Source organism: Choloepus didactylus, chromosome 3 (assembly GCF_015220235.1).
Source record: "Choloepus didactylus isolate mChoDid1 chromosome 3, mChoDid1.pri, whole genome shotgun sequence".
In the NCBI taxonomy this organism is placed as follows: domain Eukaryota; kingdom Metazoa; phylum Chordata; class Mammalia; order Pilosa; family Megalonychidae; genus Choloepus; species Choloepus didactylus.
In genome coordinates, this window is record NC_051309.1 from 178,056,911 (window position 1) to 178,078,865 (window position 21,955).

The window sequence follows — 21,955 nt, forward strand, 5'->3', positions numbered from 1 at the left end:
ATTGGGGAGTTTAATCCATTTACATTCAACATTATAACTGTGAAGGCATTTCTTGAATCACCCATCTTATCCTTTGGTTTATGTTTGTCATATATATTTTTCCCCTCTCTCTATTAATATCCTTTATTGTACCCATACTGAATCTCTTTAGTACTGAACCTTTCTCCAAGTCTCTCTGTCCTTTCTTTGTTTCTCTGTCTGTAGGGCTCCCTTTAGCATCTCCAGTAGGGCAGGTCTCTTGTTAGCAAATTCTCTCAGCATTTGTTTGTGTGTGAAAAATTTAAGCTTTCCCTCAAATTTGAAGGAGAGCTTTGCTGGATAAAGTATTCTTGGTTGGAAATTTTTCTCACTCAGAATTTTAAATATTTTGTGCCACTGCCTTCTCACCTCCATGGTGGCTGCTGAGTAGTCACTACTTAGTCTTATGCTGTTTCCTTTGCATGTGGTGAATTGCTTTTCTCTTGCTGCTTTCAGAACTTGCTCCTTCTCTTACATGTTTGACAGTGTGACCAGAATATGTCTCGGAGTGGGTTTATTTGGATTTATTCTATTTGGAGTTCACTGAGCATTTATGATTTGTGTATTTATGTTGTTTAGAAGATTTGGGAAGTTTTCCCCAACAATTTCTTTGAATACTCTTCCTAGACCTTTACCCTTTTCTTCCCCTTCTGGAACACCAATGAGTCTTATATTCGGACATTTTATATTATCTACCATATCCCTGAGGTCTGTTTTGATTTTTTCAATTTTTTTCCCCATTCTTTCTTTTATGTTTTCATTTTCAATTCTGTCATCTTCTGGGTCACTGATTCATTGTTCACCTTCCTCTAGTCTTGTACTATGAGTGTCCAGAATCTTTTTAATTTGGTCCACAGTTTCTTTAATTTCCATAAGATCATCTATTTTTTTATTTCATCTTGCAATGTCTTCTTTATGCTCTTCTAGGGTCTTCTTGATATCCTTTGTATCCTGTACTATGGTCTCATTGTTCTTCTTTACTTCTTTGAGTAGCTGCTCTAGGGACTGTGTGTCTTCTGATCTTTTGCTTTGGGTGCTTGGGCTTGGGTTATCCATATCGTCTGGTTTTTTCATATGCTTTATAATTTTCTGTTGTTTTTGGCCTCTTGGCATTTGCTGAACTTGATAGGGTCCTTTTAGGATTTGTAGACCAGTTGAAGTCCTTATCTCTAATTTATCAGATCTACAGCTTCGTGGAGTACACTTTCTCTAACTAACCAGTAGGTGGCGTCCACGAGCCACCTGTTCTCCACAAGTCAGTTCTCCCCTGCTTTGCCTTTGTGGTAAGTGGGGGAGTGAGTCTTGTGGGGTCCAATTGGTATACCAAGCTTGCGTGTGTAGTTGGTGTTGCCCGCCCTGTATATGGGGCGTGTTTCTGGGCAGTCAGGGAGGGGGGGTGGCTCTAATAATTAAATCTCCCTGGTGATCCTGGAGTTTTAAAGCTGCTGCAATAGTCTAATCCTTCAGTTCAGTCCTGCCACAGTTTGTCTCTGCCACTGACCCACAATTCCTTGGTATTGGCGTATGGCTCCTGAGACTTGCAAGTGGGTCCCTCTTCAAGGCCGTGCACCCCCTGGTCCTCTGTTGAGGGATGACTGTGCTATGTCAGAAGTGAGTGCCGTCCCCCCAGGGCGGTTCTGGGCTGGTGGACTGTGTAGGGAGGCTCCCAGTCTGCTGAAATGATGGCTGAATGGGGCTTTGTTAATTCACACTGCTCCACCTTCCCAACTCTGGGACAATTAGCTGAGGTTGCAGGGAAGGCTAATGTCCACGCCCAGTTTTGTGGTGTGTGCCTGTTATTTGAAGCACTTACATCACACTGCGTTGTCTGGGGCAGCTCTGGGCTATGGGGCTGGCGATGGGCAGGAGTGTTTCCTGTCCACCAGGAAGATGGCTGTGAGTGGACACCCTTCTTTTCTTGGGAAGTTGTGGTGTTTAGTGAATTTTCTCAGCCACTGGATTATTGCCTTTTGTTTCAGAGCCCTCTTAGTTCTGCTCTTGTCTTGACCTGCCCAAATTGCAAGTCTTTGAAGCTTTCTGTATTGGGCTTCTTAGAGTAATTGTTTTAGAAAAAAGGAAAAAGGATTAAAAAAAAAAATGGGCCCTCCTCACAGATCTAATGGGTTACTGACATGCTAAGAGACAAAGCAATTAGGGCCATTAAGGAAAGGTCCACAGGGCAGAGATATCAGCTTTTCTTTGGGATTTGCATATGAGCCTCAGGGCCTGAGCTCTGCCCTTCCCCTTTCTATGTTCACCAGAACTCCAAAAATCCTCTGCTTTTATTTTGGAGTTTTTCATGCTGTTTTTTTCTATGCCTGTCTCCTCTCTGCTGGGCTGGCTGCTCTCAGATTCTCTGGTGTCTGTTCTCAGTCTATCTATGGTTGGAGTTTGGATCAGTAGAATGAGTTTCCGATAAGGGCTGCCACTGCAGTTCTCCCTTCTCCTCCCCGGAGCTGACAGCCCCTCCTCCCACGGGACTGAGCCTGGCACGGAGGGGCGCGGGACCCCTGGCCGCAAAAACTTACAGATTTCACTGATCTCAGCAGTTCCACATTTTCACGAGTGTTGTATGAAGTATGCCCAAAGTCAGATTGCTCTGTGGTGTCCAGTCCACGCAGTTCCTGGCTTTCTATCTACTTTCCTGGAGGAGTAACTAAAACATACATCTCACCAGTCAGCCATCTTGCCCCGCCTCTGTCACAACACTGTTAAAGAGAGTTTTAAATTGAACAACATATACATTTTGAAACAATCTTAGAGTAGACGTTTACTTTTTCAGCTGTTAAAAAAATACCATACAACTGGTTGGCTTAAACAATGGGAATTTATTTGCTCATGATTTTGAGGCTAGGAGAAGTCCAAAACCAAAGTGTCAGCAAAATAATAACTGTGACATTCTGGGTCTGACTGCCAGTGATCCTTGGCCATTGGTCCTTGCCTTTTCTGTCACAAGAGAATGCACATGGTGGAATCTTCTTTCTTTCCCAGGTTCTGTTGACTTCCGGCTCTGGCTGCTCCTTGAGGCTTTTTCCCATGGACTTCTGTATCAGGCCTCCAGTAATAGGATTAAGATCCATCCTGACTCAGATAGCCACACCTTCACTAAAAATAACATCCTCAAAACAAGTCCTATTAACAATGGATTCACATCTACAGGAATGGATTAAGATTAATATGTTTTTCTAGGGCACAAAACTTCAAACAGCCATACAGACCATTCTTTAAAACAGGTAAAATTTTATACATAAGTAGAAAAGGTAACCTACCCAGCAACATAAAACAAGAAAAGTAAATTGTAGAAAGGGGAAATATTAGATCTGAAAAGATAATGATTGAAGTGAAAAACACAATAGATGGAATAAAACCACGCTAGATACTCTTGAAGAATGAATTAGTAATTTGGAAAATAGCAATTGAATGGTTCTTCCAGAAGATAGCTCTAAAGTCTAAAGGCCTAGAAAAATATACATAAAATGTGATAATAAAGATAAACTTCACAAGATTCAAGAGAGATGGAAGACCTCAAGTTGAAAGAGACCATAGAGCACTTAACAGGAGGGAGAAGGGATACCAACACCTAACATATCTAGTGAAGATTAAGAGTATTAAAGGCTACCATAAGAATATTCTAAAAGCTTTCAGAGAGAAATAGCAAATCACTTGTATAGAAACCAGAAGCAGTTTGTTACACGTTTCAATATGAATAGTGGAGTAATAATTCTGAAGTATTGAATGTTATCCAGCTAAGAAATTCTTTGACTGTGAGGCTGTAAAATATTCTCAGGCAACCAAGATTTTAGAACTTTTGCTGAGGTCACACAATTAAATACTCTTGGAGAAGACACTCAAAAGAAAAAAAAAAAAAAAATCCAGAGATGTTGTGAGTGTCAGGGGAAGAAGGGGTGGTCAAATTCCTCAGTAACATTTTGTATGATAGAGAGAGAATTGCTAGGACCTAGTTAAAATAAATTATAAAGTTTATCCATCACAACTAACAATTATGTTCTAGAAAATACTAACATAACAGAGGCTGGAGGATACCCTAGGATATATTTTTGTACTGAAGTAGTGGTTTTATAATAAGAAGGTGTGAATATTAATATGTTTATGAAATCAGAAGATTAAATAAACAATATAGTTCTTCAGCAGAGAAGAACCATAAAAACAAAACTAATAATGTATAACTTTAAAATTAGAATAACTATTTTAGATCTATCAAAGGAAAGCAGAAAAAGAGATTAAAACAACAGGGAATTTATCTATATATAACTGAAAATAAATATTGGATTTAAAATAGATTTAATAATGTTTTCTGCAAGACACTAAAAATAAAGACAATTTTTAAAAGGAATTAAAGGTTTAAAATGTACAGATTTTCTATTCGGGATGATGGTAATGATGGTGATGGTAGCACAACATTAAAAAATTTAAAATACGTGAACAACAATAAAGAGGGTAGCTATTATAAATCTAATGAAATATTAATTAAAGACAAAAGATATCATGTGAGAAAAGAGGATGTTTTATACTGGTAATAAGAAAGCATGCCATTATGAACATTTATGCATCTATAATGCAAGCTCAAAACATATAAATCCAAATCTTTCAGTTAGAAATAGGTAAATTAAAAATTGTCGTTTGAAATTTTACATACCCCTCTCAGAAACTGAGATGAAGTAGACCAAACTAAATAAGCAAGCTATTCTCTAGACAGAACTTAGAGAAACTTTTAAAGATATAAATTGGAGCATGTTGTTTCCCTACCAAAATTCTTCTATAGCTTCCCATTGTTCTTAGAATAAACTTCAATACTTAGAATAAACTTCTACAGATCTTTGCATGACTTGACTCATGATTTGTTCCCATTTTTATCTTTTTCTTTTCTCTTCCTTATTTATTACATTCTAGTCAAACTGCCTTCTACTGGTTCTTAGGAGATGCCAAGCTCCTTCCTGCCTTAGACTCTCTGAGTTTACTGTTGCTTGATACAACAATCACTCCTGTCTATTGCCTTGGTAACACTCAGATCTCTCCTTAAATACCTCTTCCCCAGAAAAAAGGCCTTTTCTATTTATGTTATATTTAAACAAAGATACAAAAAATTCCCCATAATTCTCCTTCTAATCCTCCATGCCAATACTTTATTTCTTCAGCATCCCTTAATATCATCTGACATTATTTTGCTTGTATCTTTATTTGTCTATTGTCAGACTCTCCTACTAGTGTGAAAGCCCTATCAGGGGCTATGACTCTCATCCACTGCACATTCCCAATATCCAGCAGAGTGGCTGATGCACACCGTGCTGACATAAGTCTTTTTGAATGAGGCAGCACGGTGGAGAGGAAAACTCATGGCCTTCTGTGTTTACTGCATCTAGGTTTGAATCCCAGCTTTCCAACTTGCCAGTAGTGTAACTTTGAACAGGCCATTGAAATTCTCCTGACCTCAGTTTCCTTATCTGTACTGTGCGTGTGTGTATTTAATAACTTAGTTAGGTTGCAAGATTGAACTGATTTATGAATTAATTCATGTGAAAAATGCCAGAATGGTGCCTAGCATTTAATGGAGAAGTTGGTAATGGTAATGAATTAGGCTGGATTCTCAACCCTTCTCCCTTAGCCCAGTTGCCCTTGATATAGAATTATTAATACAACAATAAACTGAAAATGCCACAGATAGAATTCCTTGGTTCTCTGCCCTTCTTTATTTCTTACAGTTAAACATGGGTGTTACATTCAGGTCAGAAAACCACTTGAATTTTATTTTGATTATTATGACAATGTTATCAGGCTTGCCAGATTAAAGCAATCAACATCTCTGTATTGTTTCTACACTCTGGAAAAGTGGATGGTGTGCATTATGATTAAATAACACGAGGCTGCTTTGCCACTTGCATAGAATTAATTTTGGTATAGCTTCCATTTCATTAGAGGAGCACTTTAAAACAGGTCAAGTGTAACCAAGACTAAATTGAAAATGCATTATTCTATTTTGGTAAGCCCTCGAAGCTGATACATATTTAATGCAATCTTATAAGGAAGTTCAAATGTCAGGCAGACTCCTTTAAGGAAACAAATGTCTTAAGTCTTACACTAGGCAATTTTAGAATAAACATTCAGTATATCTCCTCCACCATTCTGGAATATTTCCTGGGCAGAATATAAGCCATTTGTGTGAGTTATGTGGAATAAAACTGACAGCACTACATTGAATACTGTTCTCTTTATTGTCTCTGTCTCTTTGAGATTTACTGTATGCATTCAGGAATACCTTGTATGCTTTTACGTTTTCTTGCTTGGTATTGAATTCTTGGAATTATGGGAGTTTAATGAAATATAGGTTCTGGTGCTACTGTTTATCCATATGTTAATGATGTAATTTACCAAGTTGTTCAGTCAGCTAGATAACCATAGTAATTTTTAACATTTTCTAAGTATAAAAGCAGTTCTTTGTAGAAAAAACCCCTTTCTCTAGTAGTAAACACCATTTAAAAATGAACATTTTGTTTCTATAACTGTCCTGACTTTTCAAAAAAAAAGACTGCATGCACTAATAAGTCAAGAACTTTGGGCATTAGCATTTGGCATTGTGGTGAGAGATGTGGGCAAGAGGAGAGAAGAGTACTGTGGACTTGTAAGTTGTGGCCATAAATCATGAAGTGAAGTGTATGGCTCTCAAAACATCTAAATCAATTGAAAAAGTAGAGAGTTGAAATTACTTCCTTTCCTGCCAGAGTGCTTTGGGAGAATCTGAAATGAGAATTTCTAGTCTCCATGTTTGAACTTGTACCAAAGTTTCAAGAGATCACTGGATTTCCTAGAATATTTTGCCAGACCTGAAGATCCCCCATTCTGATCCTTTTCCAGAAAATCTCTGAGGGTATATCCTGATATGTTTTTTTTTTGCAATCCAAATCACTTTGCTACACTTACAAAATACAGGGACACCGCAAACCCCACACTTCCCCAGCTCCTCTGCTGTCTTTAGCAGTAAATGGCAGTACATGGATGACCCACACATTTATCCTGCTAATAAAGACAGAAACCTGGAAATATTTTAGACTCTTCCCTTATCTAGCCCCCAAGCTCCAGCATCTTCAAGTCCTACACATTTTACCTTTTAAAATAAATGCTGTATTTATCTCCACTTCTTAATTTAAAATTCCTCATTTTACTTGGATTAGTTGCATTTGGATCAATTGCCTTTTAGCTAATCTCTTGCTTCTAGCCATTGGTTTCCCAAATTGATCCACCTTACTTCCTCTGAGTATGTTCTTATTAAGACTCGGATCTGCTTGTTCTCCATAACTTTCATAACAAAATTCTAATTCTTAACTTAGTCCGAGGATCTTAAATGATCTGGTTCACGCTCACTGGTTTCATCCTGCATCCTTCATGCTGCCCTTTGCTCCAAACTACTGGCAGTCACGTCATGCTCTTTTGTTTTTCTATGGCTTTGCACACACTCTTCTTATCTTCTTTCTTCATCTATTACTTCCTTTTTAAAAACTCACCTCAGACTGAAAGCATCTTTGGATGCCACAGGCTAATTTGGATTTCTCTTCTTTGTGACACTATTATATCCTCCTCATGTCTCCATCATAAAATTCAGGACCCTTCCGTGGAAAGTTGAAAGTGCTTGAACTTTGTTAAACCTAATGATCTTTTCTCAGTATTAATCCTATCCAAACTCTCTGAGGAGTTTTGCTGTCTAGAATACTAGCTTTTTTTTGAAACTTTCTCCTTTTTAGTAGTCTGTGGCTCAGCATTCTCCAAGTTTTCTCCTCTCTCTTGTCACCATTTGTGTTCTGATCTCATCATCATCCTTCCTCTGTGGAACTAGGGGTGTGTGTGTGTGTGTGTGTGTGTGTGTGTGCATGACTCTATCTTTAGAACTCTGCTTTTTTTGTGCATATTAACTCCCACTTCTCTGGGATACATCTTGAATTTCCAGTCTCAATCTAGAACTGTGCTGCAAGTTGTCATACATGACTTATCAAAGGTTACCATTATATATTTGTATGATTTTATGATTGCCTGAAAGACTCATTACAGTGTAAATTTTATGGCTCACAGTTGTATTCCTAATATCTAGAACTCTATCTGATATATATTAAGTGCTCAATATATATTTGCTAAATAGATAAAGAAAATGGGATGTTAAACGGGACTACTTTCATCTCCAAACTGCATCTGAAAACAAACAATATCCCCATATTTTAAAGGGCTGTGCAAAGCCTGTCTATGTGAGGACTTGCTCAAGGATGGCCATAAAATTGGTTTTGTGATTTCTCTAGACCGTTAATCACCTTCAGGCTATGTAAAAAAGGCAAGATTGAAAGAAGTGTTATTAGGTGTGGTTGGGATGACACTTTCACACATCTCAAGCCTCAGGAGGAAGGCTTTAGGTAAACCACTAGAAGAGTTTGTAAAGACTGTCAAGTACAGTTGTGTAGGTTGTACACTGAATATCCTAGGGGTGCCATTCACATTATAAACATTGCAGATTAGTATATTAAAATAATTTTCAGTCATGGGGGTAAAATATTTTCTTTTAATAAAATCAGTATATTATGACAATTTTCTGACAGATGGAAATATAGTGTCTTAAGTAAGTGGTACTTTTTTTTTTTTTTTTTTTTTTTTTTTTTTTTTTTTTTTTTTACTTTGCACAAAGGTACCATATGAACAAGTGGTAAGTATGAGTTTGGTATTTATCCTCCAGTGTTCAGACACTACACAGATTACTGTTTGTCTCTCATCTAGAAAAAGTTAATGGCAACAGACTGATTGAATCTGGGTGCTACAGCTGAATGAGGAAAGAAAACCATAGTGGGAGCAAAATGTATTTCCACTGATATGGAGCAAGGGTACCCTCCTGCACAGAAGTCTTCTGCCAGGGCAAAGTGACCTCAGTGGAAAAAGTCTGTATGTATGTGTTCTACTTATGATGGCTGAGCAACAAATTACTCCAAAATTAGTGGCTTAAAATAATGGCAATATTTATTTTGTTCACAAATCAGCAGTCTAGACAGGGCTCAGCAGGGATAGCTCATCTTGGCTCCATTTGGCGTCAGCTGGGGAGTCTTGCAAGCTGGAGGCAGGAATCATGGGAATTCTCATTCATTCACATTATCTGGCACTTGGGCTGGAAAGACAAAACAGTGGGGGTGGGGTGGGGGGCAGCTGGTATAGCTGAAGCTCCTTGGGCATTTCTCTCTACATCTATGTGTCCTCTCCGTGTGATCTCTCCAGCCTGGCAGCTTCAGGGAAGCCAGTATTCTTACATATTATCTCAGGACTTTCAAAGTGTGATAACTGATAGATAATGAGGCAGAGGTTGTATCACCTTTCATGACCCAGCTTTAGAAGACACACAGCATCACTTCTGCTGTATTCCATTAACTGAGGAAGTTAAAAGATCCACCTAGTTTCAATGGGAGGGTACGTAGATTCCTTTTCTTGATAGAGGAGTGTCAGTATCACATTGTAGGAGAGCATGTGGTATGGGATATGTTTTGGTGCAGCCAGTAACAGGAGCTTCAGAAGAATCATGAAATGTCAAAAGGAGACAGGCAGCAATAGGATAGGAGAGGTTTGTATAATCCCTTAGAAACCATATCAACATATCTTTTGTTTAAATTAAAGATGATCAAAACCTCTGATTTCATTGGCTTTTAGTGATTCAGACAATGATTCTTTTATTTACTTGAACTATTTGAATTAAATTATGACCAAATCTTTACAGCTCATGGAACTAAATACAGATTAATGTCATGAGATAAGAAACCTGCAAAATAAAATTATTTCCCAAAATAAAATCACAGGTGAAAAATTTAAAGGTGTAATCATCAAACTATTTAAATAAATTTTGCATAGCCTATTGACCTCAAAGATCTTTAAGAAAAGGAACACCAGTTTTGGAAATTATGTTGCCCATGTCAGGGATAATTTCAGTGTAGGCATTCTCTGAAAAACCTGCTCCAGAAGCCAGCATTTGGTGACCTGTCAATACCAGATTATGCTCCATACTGATGCTCATTGCAGCAATATTCACAATTGCCAAAAGGTGTTACTGGCTTTTCAGCTTATGGGTTTTGTCTAATTTTTTAGATGGATGGCACAAAAAATAATTTAAGTACTTTGTTTCCTTCTTACTTTAAACAAAATTATCTTTAATAGTGAATATGTTACCGCTCAGGGAATTAAGAAAACCCTCATGGAACTGTAATACTTGGGTTGTCTGTCTAGCCCTTCAAATTCAATGTGAGTCCCAAGAAGTAAGAAGCCATATTCATTTCATGCTGGCACAGAACAAGTATTTAAAAATACAAAGAATGAGTACAAAAGATAAATTTGATGACTAAATAAATAAAAATGTAATTTATTGTCCTTTAGTCAGCAAAAATTTTCCTTCAGACAAATTGAAGACCCGTGATGAGCAAAAATGTAGTTTATTATTCTAGTTTCAATTTTTGAAGGTAAAAATAAAGAATTATCAACTCCGAGAATTTAGGTGTGCTGTGAGGGGAAGTATATTTATGGGTTTTAGGTATAGCGAATGCAGAGTTCCTGCCTATGGTGGTGGCAAGAAAGATGTATCCTTATAATTTCCCCCTTTTCTCATTTTAGCAGACAGACAAGATGGGAAATAATGCAAGTAGTTATTGAATTTCATCTTAAATTGGTGCTATTTACATATTTCTATTTCTTCATAGAGCTTTGGTTGTAAATTTCAATGAAATGAGAATTAAATGAGGGAATACATGATGAGTCTCTGCAGTAATTAGTGAGATAGAGATTTGACAATTATCCAGTTAATCTGATCAACAAAGACAGCCAAATTGGGTAGTTTAAATCTCAAAGTGGATTTATTTTGGCCTAGTCAATCCAAGTTAACTCTGCACATTAATTACATTAACAAAAGAGCTGCCAACATTCTCCTCACCATAGGACACATGGAAAGAGCTTAAAAACAGTGGGAGGTAAAAGACATAGAAAGGAAGGAAATATTAGGTGATAGCAGTAAAGTAATAACAAAGCAAATGTAGCTCAAAGAAGAAAAAAGCAGGATTAAAATGTAACATGCAAAAAAAGGAGGAAAAAAGCCAAAACCATAGAAAAATATTCAAATAGACAATGTCTACAAATATTAGAAAAGAGAGAGGCAGCAATAGGAGAAGTTTGTGTAATCCTATGGAAACCACGTCAACATAGCTTTTGTTTAAATTAGTTAAAGAAGATCAGAAACTTGGATTTCATTGGCCTTTAAGGACTCAACAATGCCTCTTTTATTTACTTGAACTATTTGGATTAAAACGTGTCCAAGTCTTTAACTTGATCAGTCTTTACAGCTCATGGAACTAAATGCAGACTATTGTCATGAGATAGGAAATCTGCAAAATAAAATTATTTCCCCCAAAAAAATCATAGGTGAAAAATTTAAGGCATAATCATCAAATTACCATGTTAAAAATATGAATTTAAATAAATTTTGAATAGCATATTGACCTCAAAGATCTTAAAAAAAGGAACACCAATTTCATTTCAGATCAACTTTTCTTGCATTGTTCAGTTGAGGAAATGCAGAGGGAGAAAGTTACGATTGCTTAACAGTATCAAAAGACACGATTCATTCCTCTTATGTTGAGCAACATCCTTTATTTCCTTGCTCCCCCACACCTGCCAAATCCCCCCAAAAAACTACTGATGAATGGTAGGACTTTGAATGTATGCTCATATTTCATCAGAGATTCATTACATTGAAATATGTAGGTATATCTGCAAATATATGAAATATCTGCGAAAATGAGAAATATATTGAATGAAATCAGTCACATTAAAAACAAATTCCTTCCTTTGGAAAAGCAACTACTGCAAGGTTTCTTTTTGTTTGCTACTGTTCTATATCATGATAGACTATCAGTGACAAAGAAGTCTTCATAAGCCTGGCACTACAAAGCCACACGTTATTAATTTGCTTTCAGAGCTATTACGGGAAGCAAACCCTGGCCCACTTTAGCTTTATGATCAGCTTGCCTGGTAAAACAACTTCCACAGTGCAGCAACCATAACCACAGTTAAAGCTGTGCCACTGATCCCCAACGGCCTATTCACAATCAATAAATTCTTACTCTTCAGTGTTTCTTTTCTTTTTTTTTAATCTCTGAAGCCTTTTATTGCTGAACACACTGAGTTTAACAGACAAAGTTCAGAACCACATTTGTTCTAGAAAGGATCATGCAACCCCTGTGGCAGTATTTCCCTGAAGGCCTTGGTCTTTCGCGACTAAGCATCTTCTTCGATTACCTGGAGAGACGCTACGGCCCTTCCTCTAACCCCGAACTCAACTAAACTTGTGAGTGAACCTCCTAATGCTAAATCATGCGGCTCCGCATTTAATCAGATTATCGAAATATAGCAAAACTACCTCCAAGGCTCGGTGCTTGATCACTTGAAAAGGAGTTGTTTTTCTTTGTTTCAGATATTCGGCCAAACTAACATGATAAAATATCCTGCTTCTAATTCTTGTCTCTGATAACCAATATATGATTTTCAACATTTCTATCTTAAAAGAAATAAAACGCTTAATTGGTGTTACCATTCTAATATACCATTAAGAAAATCCGGAGTGTTAAAAGGAACCCACACCTTTGATAGCAAAGAATTATAATACATTTAAGACTGTAGGTGGCTTGGTAGTTTCCTCAGTTAGCTCACAATGCTGCCAAACGCCAACAACTTAGATGAATTTCAAACAATATACCCCCTTCCGTTCGACTCATCTGTTTTAAATGGCAGAAAATTCCAAAAGCCACCGCAAGATGGTGATGGGCAGCACGAGCTCATTTTGCTCCTCTTCAAGGCCGGAGCCAGCCGCTGCGGTTCCTGGGTTCCTTCCGCCACTAAGCCCTGGGCTCTCCCGCTTGCAGTAACCTGTCCCCAGCACTGTGATCCCGAGCTGATCGCGCAGAACTCAACTCTGCCTTGACCTGATGAAGGCCGTGCTAACTGTCCGCGTTCCTTTGTCCATGCTCTGTGCTTAGTCGCTAGAACAGAGACCAGGACCTGGGAGGGAGGAGGAGCCGCCTGGGGCACTCTGGGGGCAATTTAGTTGCTGTGAAAATAAGCCTGTTCTAAGTATACTTGTTTGAATTAATTGTATTTTAATATTGTTTGTTGAATGTAGTAATTAGGTATTTGTGAATGTAGTGCTGTAATTTCTGACAACATCCAAAAAATAAAATCTTCCTAAACCAAGTCAAGAAGAAAATCTTTTTTTATGCGGTAATAAAATGTGGACCAAAAAAGCTCAGAACCACTATGCTTCACAGGTCCAACGGGAAGTCAGAGATTCAGCTGTAGCTCAGCCAGGTTTTGAGAGATTATTAAGGGACAAGATCTGAGACAAGACACCAGATTCCCCACAATTACGTGTAGTCCTATTCCAAAAGACCCCCAGATTGCAGTCAGCGGACTCCTAGCAAGGGTGAAACAAAAGCAGCCCCTGGCAGAGTCAAAAGCCAGCTGGCCACAGAACTTTCCAGTCACTTTGGGACCCAGGACAGTCACTTCCACTCTCAAAAGCAACGCTATTCCTCAAAAGAGCCTTGCAATGCCAAAATGCTAAGATTCTGAGTTAATTGTCCCTATTATCCATATTTTAGCGCTTGCTGTCTATGACAGTCTTTCCCCTAAATCCATCAAGAGCAGTTACAGATCTGACTTTCCTTCCTAGCACTATCTTAAGTTTTACTCATATGCTCAATATACTAGATTAATTTTTCCCTGACATTTCCTCTTGAAAAGCAACCTGTTAAACCTTAACCAGAAGCAGCCAAAGAATAGGAAGTACCCAGAACGTTGGTTTGAAGTTTATAATTGACTGTTACACACCCCTGAATTTGGCTTTATCAAGTCCTGGTAACCATATGGTTTGCTCCTTTTACCTCATAGTTATGCAGGATAAAGCTCCAACAGTCAGATTTCGGTTGATTTTTATTGTATATCTGTGTTTAGATTATAAAATGCTGGTCAGCATCACTAGCTGCTCCATCTGCCAGCCAATTTGAGCAACCTCTGCAAGAGATTTTAAATTTAGCCTAAGAAGGAAAAAAAAGCCCTAAACCACATTGCCATTCCCGCTGTATCTTTAAAAAGCAGCACCTAAAGGTCCTGGAACACTCATCCACAATTGGCAGTTCCTGTGCAGGAGACCCAAGTCTCTGCTATACAGAGAATAACTTGTTTTGTTTATGCCTTTATTGTCCCCACAAAAGAAAGCTGGCTTCTAGAAATAGATGTGGACTCAAAGAAGTTTCCAGGGAACTAAGTTTTGAGAATTAACCACAATCCTCTTGCTTCTCCAACAGTCTTATGAATCCATTCCTTGCATGATTGCACATGTATTTTAGACATTCAAAAATATTTCTAGAGTTCTAGAGCTGTGAGTTCCTCTATCACTTCCTGAAGCACTTACACATCACTCAGCAAGCCTCCTACCGCCAGATGGGAAATCTTTACAAAGTCAAGGTCTTTCTCTAGAAGTCCTAAGACTGGGCACTTTCAGAAGGTTGGAGTCGTGTGGGGAGTTTGCACATGTGAGTGGGCACTTGTGTGAGGAAAGCCTTGCTGGTGTTGATCTCCACTGAGGTCAAGTTATCCAGCTTGGCCTGTGCTACCTGCTGCCTCCCAAAGCTGTCAGCAGAGACCAGGAGTTTAGCTGTGCCAGTGTTCCACATATCCTTGCCCATGTCCAGATCTCATCTGCTTTAGGAACATTGTCTGAAGCATGATTTAGCAGGAGGTTGAGTAGTTCCATGTAATAAAGGCTGGGCACTAGCGTAAAAGTTTTTTCCTTTTGTTCATGGTCTCAATTTTCCTCCAAGTTCTCCCAATAAGGTAGTTCATGTCCAGGCTGAAGTTAGGGAAGTTGGTGACCAGCTCCTTCTCAGTCAGAGACTTTATCTTGGTGACCTCCATAGTGGCAAGTGTGGCTGGGGCAGGGCTCATGGTCTCTGTGTCCTGGAGCAGATGCGTGGCTCTTCAAAATTTATTGTCACGAGAAGCTTCTCTCAAGTTAAGTAAGGCTGAATGGTTACTAAGATTTAAGAACATGCCAACTGACTTTAAAAATATTATTATCTATTGTCCAGATTGGGATTATTTTTCTATCTGTGAAATTTAGGCTCCATTCACTTGTTTCTTCCCACAGAGTAGTTGAACATATTTTCTAGAGTAGCGATATATGATAGAACTTTCTGTGGTGATAGACATATTCTATAGCTATGCTGTCCAATATGATAACCACTAAGCATTTGTAGCTATTGAACACTCAAAATGTAAGCAGTGAAAATGAAGACTGAATTTTACATTTTATTTAATTTCAATTAACTTAAATTTAAATTCAAATAGCTCCATACTAATGGCTACCATACTGGATAGTACAGTTTTACAATCAACAACCAGCTGCTTGTTACTGTAAATTAACCTTATGGAATCCCCACCCCCACTCCATTCCCCTACCCCTGCATATTTTCTAGAGCAAATTTTTTTTCATCTTGATCTGAGGGACCCAGGTTCTTGGAAAAAGATCTACCCCCATGACCTATGGATGGGTAAGAACTCGCTACATCATTAGACAGGTTTAAAAGAATGAGATTTCAAACTCATTTCACAAGTCTATTAATTTATTTTTAACTTAAAAAAATAGAAACAAAAAAAAGGAAGTTAATTTGGAATGTTCTGTTTGATAAATATTGAGTCAGCCACTTTCAGATTTACCTAATATCTTGGCTTTCTATCCTCTTGCTCTACTTGTCCTCTCTCCACTGGCTGGTTGGCTTGGCCTGTTTGCTGAGTTTTCTAGATGCCTGACTGGCTGGGAATTGGGTCAGGAGATCTGAGCTGTCCATGGTCCTGGTGATAAATCACAGTTCTTCAACTAAGGAGGCCCAGAGCAGAGACTGAATGCTGAAGTTAATCCCAGACTCCTTGTGTCAGATTCATGTGCTAACCTGCAGCCTTGCTTCTGAATTTCAGCCCTGTAAATATAGTCTTTCTTAACAACTAGTTCTGTTTTTGATTGAAATTACTTTTCCCCCGGCCTGAAAGAGAGCGTTCCTCTTTTTAAGGGATGATCAGAGTGGCAACAGAATCATGCCCCCGATTGGCATATGATTAAGCACTGAGAGAAGACTGTATCCACCTTTTATAGTGTTGAAGGAGATGAAATATTAATCTGAGCTTTTTAGTGAGCATTCTGTTCAGAGATTTAATCACTGAAAAGAGTTAAGAGAGGAGTTAAAAGGAGCCCTTAGAAACTACAAAGCCAAATTTCCTTGTTTTAGAGATAAAGCCCTTTCCCTAAATGGGAAGGCTGAACAAACTGAATATGCTACTGTGCTGGTTTGGATGTATTATGTCCCCCAAAATGCTATGCTCTTTCATACAATCTTGTGGGGGCAGATGTATTTAGTGTTTGTTATACTGGAATTCTTTTACTGAGTGTTTCCATGGAGAAGTGACTCAATCAACTGTGAGTGAAATGTTTGATTGGATAATTTCCATGGAGGTGTTACCCCACCCATTCAGGGTGGGTGTTAATTAGATCACTGGAGTCCTATAAAGGAATTCACAGACAGAAGGACATCAGAGCAACTGAGAGAGACATTTTGAAGAGTTGCTGCAACTAAGAGAGGACAAAATGCCCCAAGAGCAATATTTTGGAGAATGCCATTTTGAAACATAACCTAGGAGCAAGCAGATGCCAGCCACATGCCTTCTGAGCTAACAGAGGCTTTCTGGATGCCAATGGCCATCCTTCAGTGAAGGTACATAATTGTTGATGCCTTACCTTGGACACTTTATGGCCCTAAGACTGTAACTGTGTAACCAAATAAACCCCCTTTATAAAAGCCAATCCATTTCTGGTGTTTTGCAAAATGGCAGCACTAGCTAACAAGAACAGCTACTAAAGTTGAAAGAAGCCAAAATAAAGACTACAGTTTAAGTATCATAAAACTGAAAGAGAAAAAGGAGCAAATGTATTTCACACCCTCCTCTATCTGTCACTGGCCAGAATATGGACAAAACCTCAGACACAATTTACTCACTAATGAAAGCTAGCATTACAATATCTGGCTCATAATCCCTGCAGGGAATTATCTCTTGTCACTTTTGGCTGCTGTTACAGAAATCACCTCAACCAACGGTTAGATCAACAGACTTCAGAGCCAGACTCCTCTGATACTCAAAATGCTTTAGCTGTAGGCAAGGCTGACCATGCTGCTATACACCCAGCTTCCCAAACTTATGGCTTTCCTTGTTCTTGAGACACAGGGGAGTTACTGAGGCCTGTGTTCATGGAATTCTAAAAATCAATGGCTGTTGGCAAGAGCCACTAAAATCCAGAGGAGTGTGCAATAATCCCAGAATATACATTTCATAATGGTCTGTCTTTAACACCTCTTGTAACTTCAAATCTCTACAATAATGCCCTACATACATTAAATGGGTCTTCTATATTTATTCAATGTATGAGTGAATAAATCATAGATGCTTTTCTATTTTATTTTACAAATACAGAGTTTTAGGCCAATTGAGCAAAACAAACATACAAACAAATAAAACTGATCATCATCCCAAAGACAGATCCTTTTTGTATATTTCTCTAAAGATTCATGAAGATAAATTTTTTGTCTTTGTAAACTTTATATCTGAGGAAAACCATATATTTTTCCCAGGTGGTGTGCACATACACACACTTAAAAGAATTTGAAAAAATTCAGGGTTTTTTCTGGACCTTTTGAAGCACTCTAGACAATTTAGAAATCTGGACCTTCTAAAAACAAAAACAAAGCAGCACTTATCAAATTATCTGTGGTGAAGGACCAGTGATATTGCTCTCTTCCCTGCCTCCCTCCCTCCCTCCCTCCTGCCTGCCTCTGGCTTTCCTGCCTTCCTGTCTTCCTGCTTTCCTTTCTTTCTCTCTCTCTTTCCAATTTCCAATACTTTATGGGCTGACATTCTTGAAAAACACAATAAAATTATCATTTGATGAGATATTGCATAATGTCAAATTGCTATAAAAGCTTCTAAACACTGTTTCAGGCAAGATTCTCTAGCTGCAGAGCCTGAGATAAGAATTCTTGTCCAGTGATATATTAGGGCAGTACTTTTAGGAGAAGGAAAGAGGAAAGAGATAAGAACAGGGCAGAAGGTACAAAGTCAGCCAGAATGTTGTCTTAGCTGGAGACGAGCTTCAGTTGACCTAGAAGGAAGCTCTGGCACACAAATGGCATCAAATAGTAACCTCATCTTGAAGCAAGGGGGTCAGTCTTCTACATCCCTGTATTAAGCAGCAGTCATTGACTTGCAAGGGTAGGGGACTGTGGTCTACTAGACGAGAAAGCTTTTGTTTTGCCAAAAGCAATTGTCTGGAGAGGGGAGCAGCTTTGAGTTATCAGCCAACACTTACAGCATCTGGATGATGAGGGCATAATCCTGTAATAAGGATCTGGGAGGGGAAATGGCAGCATCCACTACAGCTGATTTCTTGGATTCCCGAGATCCACTTGTGATCACATTGAGTTCAGTATACCCCAGCAAAGATTCTCTGGGATTTTGATTGGCACATTTTTTGGGGAAATTTTACAAGAGGAGATTAAGTTGGAGTGAAGTATAGCCTGTATTGCTGCATTTGTCCAGAGGTCAAAACATACTCATCATCTCCCTCCTCCACCAACCATACTAGTTTCCCTTTACTTTTGCTAGCACTTCTGCTGGTCTAAGTGACTTACCAGAGAGATCTGGGTCCCTGGTTATCATACCCTTATCAGACCATGGTTGCTACACATCACCATTTACCAGTACAATTGTGCCAGGGAAAGGGATGCCGAACTATATCTTTTGAGGGCCAAACATGTGTCTTCCTCTCACCATTATGTAGCCACAACTCATGATGTTCAGAGCCAGTTACCTCTGAAAGAATGGTAACAACATTTTTTGCTTGTTGAGCTACTAGCAGGAAGAGCTCAAAGTGGCCAGGCAGCAACTGTAGCTTTAAGTTTAGTGAGACTCTTATTCTTTAAGTGTCATCTCTGAGAACCAGAACTTCTAGACCCATGGGGCCTAAAGTTGTGGGTGTAGGAAGCACAAATACCCCAAGTGCTTCACTGAGAGTGATGGTGAGCACAGTCACTATTATGTCCATCCCTTAGTTCCAGGCCCATGTGTTCTATTTATAAGATGCATGGCACTATTTAATGGCTGTTGATTTAAAAAACATAGTGCACCCTGTTGGGTAGTGCCCCATTTTCCCATTCTCCTCTTTCCCAGCTGGCACTTCTGATACACCTTCAAAAGGCAATTGCTGTATCAGACAAGAACATCTGACTGATAGGGTAAGTGTTAAGACCAGCACATCTCCTGATTGTATACCCACTGACACACGAATTTTTGTTGCAAAGTAAGTTTCTGGGTCTGAGACTATGTTCAGCAGAATCCTGTGTTACTAGACCAGATATTCCATGATTCCTCCAGTGTTGGTGCTGGCTGAGGTCTGTGGCATGAGGAATAGGGTTGGAACTAGGTTTGGAGGGGTGAGGCACTCATCTGAGGCACATCAATGTAAGGGAGCACTGAAAAACTCAGTAACCAAGATAAGTGATATTTTAAAGCAATATTTTACAAATCAAAATTGATGCAAAAATCCATGATGATGAATGTATCAACAATTTAAGTAAATGCAGAATCATTATTGTGCCGGTTTGAATGTATTGTGTCCCCCAAATGCCATTATCTTTGTGGTCTTGTGGGACAGACGTTTTGGTGCTGGTTAGATTTGCTTGGAATGTGCCCCACCCAGCTGTGGGTGGTGACTCTGGTGGGATACTCCCATGGAGGTGTGACCCCACCCATTCAGGGTGGGCCTTGATCAGTGGAGCCATATAAAACATGCTGACTCAAAGAGACAGAACGCAGTGCAGCTGTGAGTGATGTTATTTGAAGAGGAGCAAGCTTGCTAGAGAGGAATGTCCTGGGAGAAGCCATTTTGAAACCAGAACTTTGGAGCAGACGCCAGCCATGTGCCTTCCCAGCTAACAGAGGTTTTCCGGACGCTATTTGCCATCCTCCAGTGAAGGTACCCGATTACTGATGTGTTACCTTGGACACTTTATGGCCTTAAGACTGTAACTGTATAGCCAAATAAACCCCCTTTTTATAAAAGCCAATCCATCTCTGGTGTTTTGCATTCTGCAGCATTAGCAAACTAAGACAATTATTATGGATTTTTCCTTTTGCTTCAGGCTCCAGTATTGCTCTATATAGCACTGATACTGTCTTGTCTACTTGATGAATTCTACTAAGTCGGGGGCTCGACATCAGCCTTTGGTATTCAGAACTGGTAATTGGCAGTGGAGTTAGCTAGAGAAAGACCACAGTGCTGGTGTCCACGAAAAGCCTCCTTTTCTGCCACCATGGCTACCCATGCCAGTTTGTATATATAATGTCCCCCAGAAAAAGCCATGTTATTTGATGCAATCTTGTGTGGGCAGACATATTAGTATTGATTAGATTGTAATTCTTTGAGTGTTTCCGTGGAGATGAGACCCACCCAGCTGTAGGTGATGACTCTGATTGGATAATTTCCATGGAGGTGTGGCCCCGCCCATTCAGCATGGGCCTTGATTAGTTTACTAGAGCACTATATAAACTCAGACAGAAGGAGCGAGCTTGCTATAGCCAAGAGGGACACTTTGAAGAATGCACAGGAGCTGAGAGAGGAACTGCAGTTTACGGAGACGTTTTGGAGATGGCCATTGAAAGCAGGCTTTTGCTTGCAGAAGCAAAGAAAGGACAAATGCCACAAGAGCAACTAAGAGTGACATTTTTGAGGAGCTGAAGCCTAGAGAGGAATGTCCTGGGAGAAAGCCATTTTGAAACCAGAAATCCAAAGCAGACACAAGCCACGTGCCTTCCGAGCTAACAGAGGTTTTCCGGACACCACTGGCCATCCTCCAGTGAAGGTACCCGATTGCTGATGTGTTACCTTGGACACCTTATGGCCTTAAGACTGTAACTGTGAAACCAAATAAACCCCCTTTATAAAAGCCAATCTGTTTGTAGTGTTTTGCATTCTGGCAGCATTAGCAAACAGGAACACTAGCCCATTTATAGTCCCTTGTACAAGGAATGTGAGAACCTAGGACAGAGGCTGGCTGAAATTCACTGGATGAGTCATCCTTTCCACTGGATTGTTTAGTGCCTCTTCCACAATAGATGCTTTCTGGTGTATATTAAAGTGTGAAACAAAAATCCTCACACACATTTTTTTAAAACTTTATCAAAAATTAAAAAAAAAAAAACATTTCAAATGAAACAAAACAAAGGAATAAGAAAAACAAATACACTAAAATAACTACATTGCTTCCAATATGCTCCTACCATACCCCAAGAAAATTAACGAAACATAGTCATTCCTGAGCATTCCCATATCATTAAGGTTACCTTCAATATGAAGCTTTTAATTCTGAGGAGTTCCATTTATCTATTTTTTCTTTCATTGCTTGTGCTTGTCACATGTTATGCTTCTATGGTGAAAGGGCCACCATTTAGTTTTGGGAAATTCTCTGGCGAGGGAGGCAGCTGTTGTGTTATCTGATAATATTCAGAGTATATGGAGAAGGTTGTACCTAATGACATACAGGCATATGAGTGGGGCATCAATTATAACCACTTTGAATTTCTGTATTTATCTTGTGTATATTGATAACAATGAATTCACAGACTGGCACAGTCCGTGGATCACTGCTTTAAAAATCCACAGTCCCATGTTAATGACATATATTCTATAGGCTAACAAAATGAAACAGGCTCTATTCATTCATTCAACAAATATTAATTGAGTGCATCCTGCTTCCCAGTCACTTTT

General features: G+C 39.0%; 1 protein-coding gene and 1 pseudogene across 2 annotated transcripts in view; both read right to left on the bottom strand.

Annotated features, from left to right (window-relative positions):
• Positions 1 to 21,955, bottom strand: part of LOC119529992 (E3 ubiquitin-protein ligase MARCHF1) — a 581,433-nt gene that overhangs the window by 148,629 nt on the left and 410,849 nt on the right. The window lies entirely within an intron of this gene.
• Positions 14,562 to 15,003, bottom strand: LOC119529995 (annotated as a pseudogene).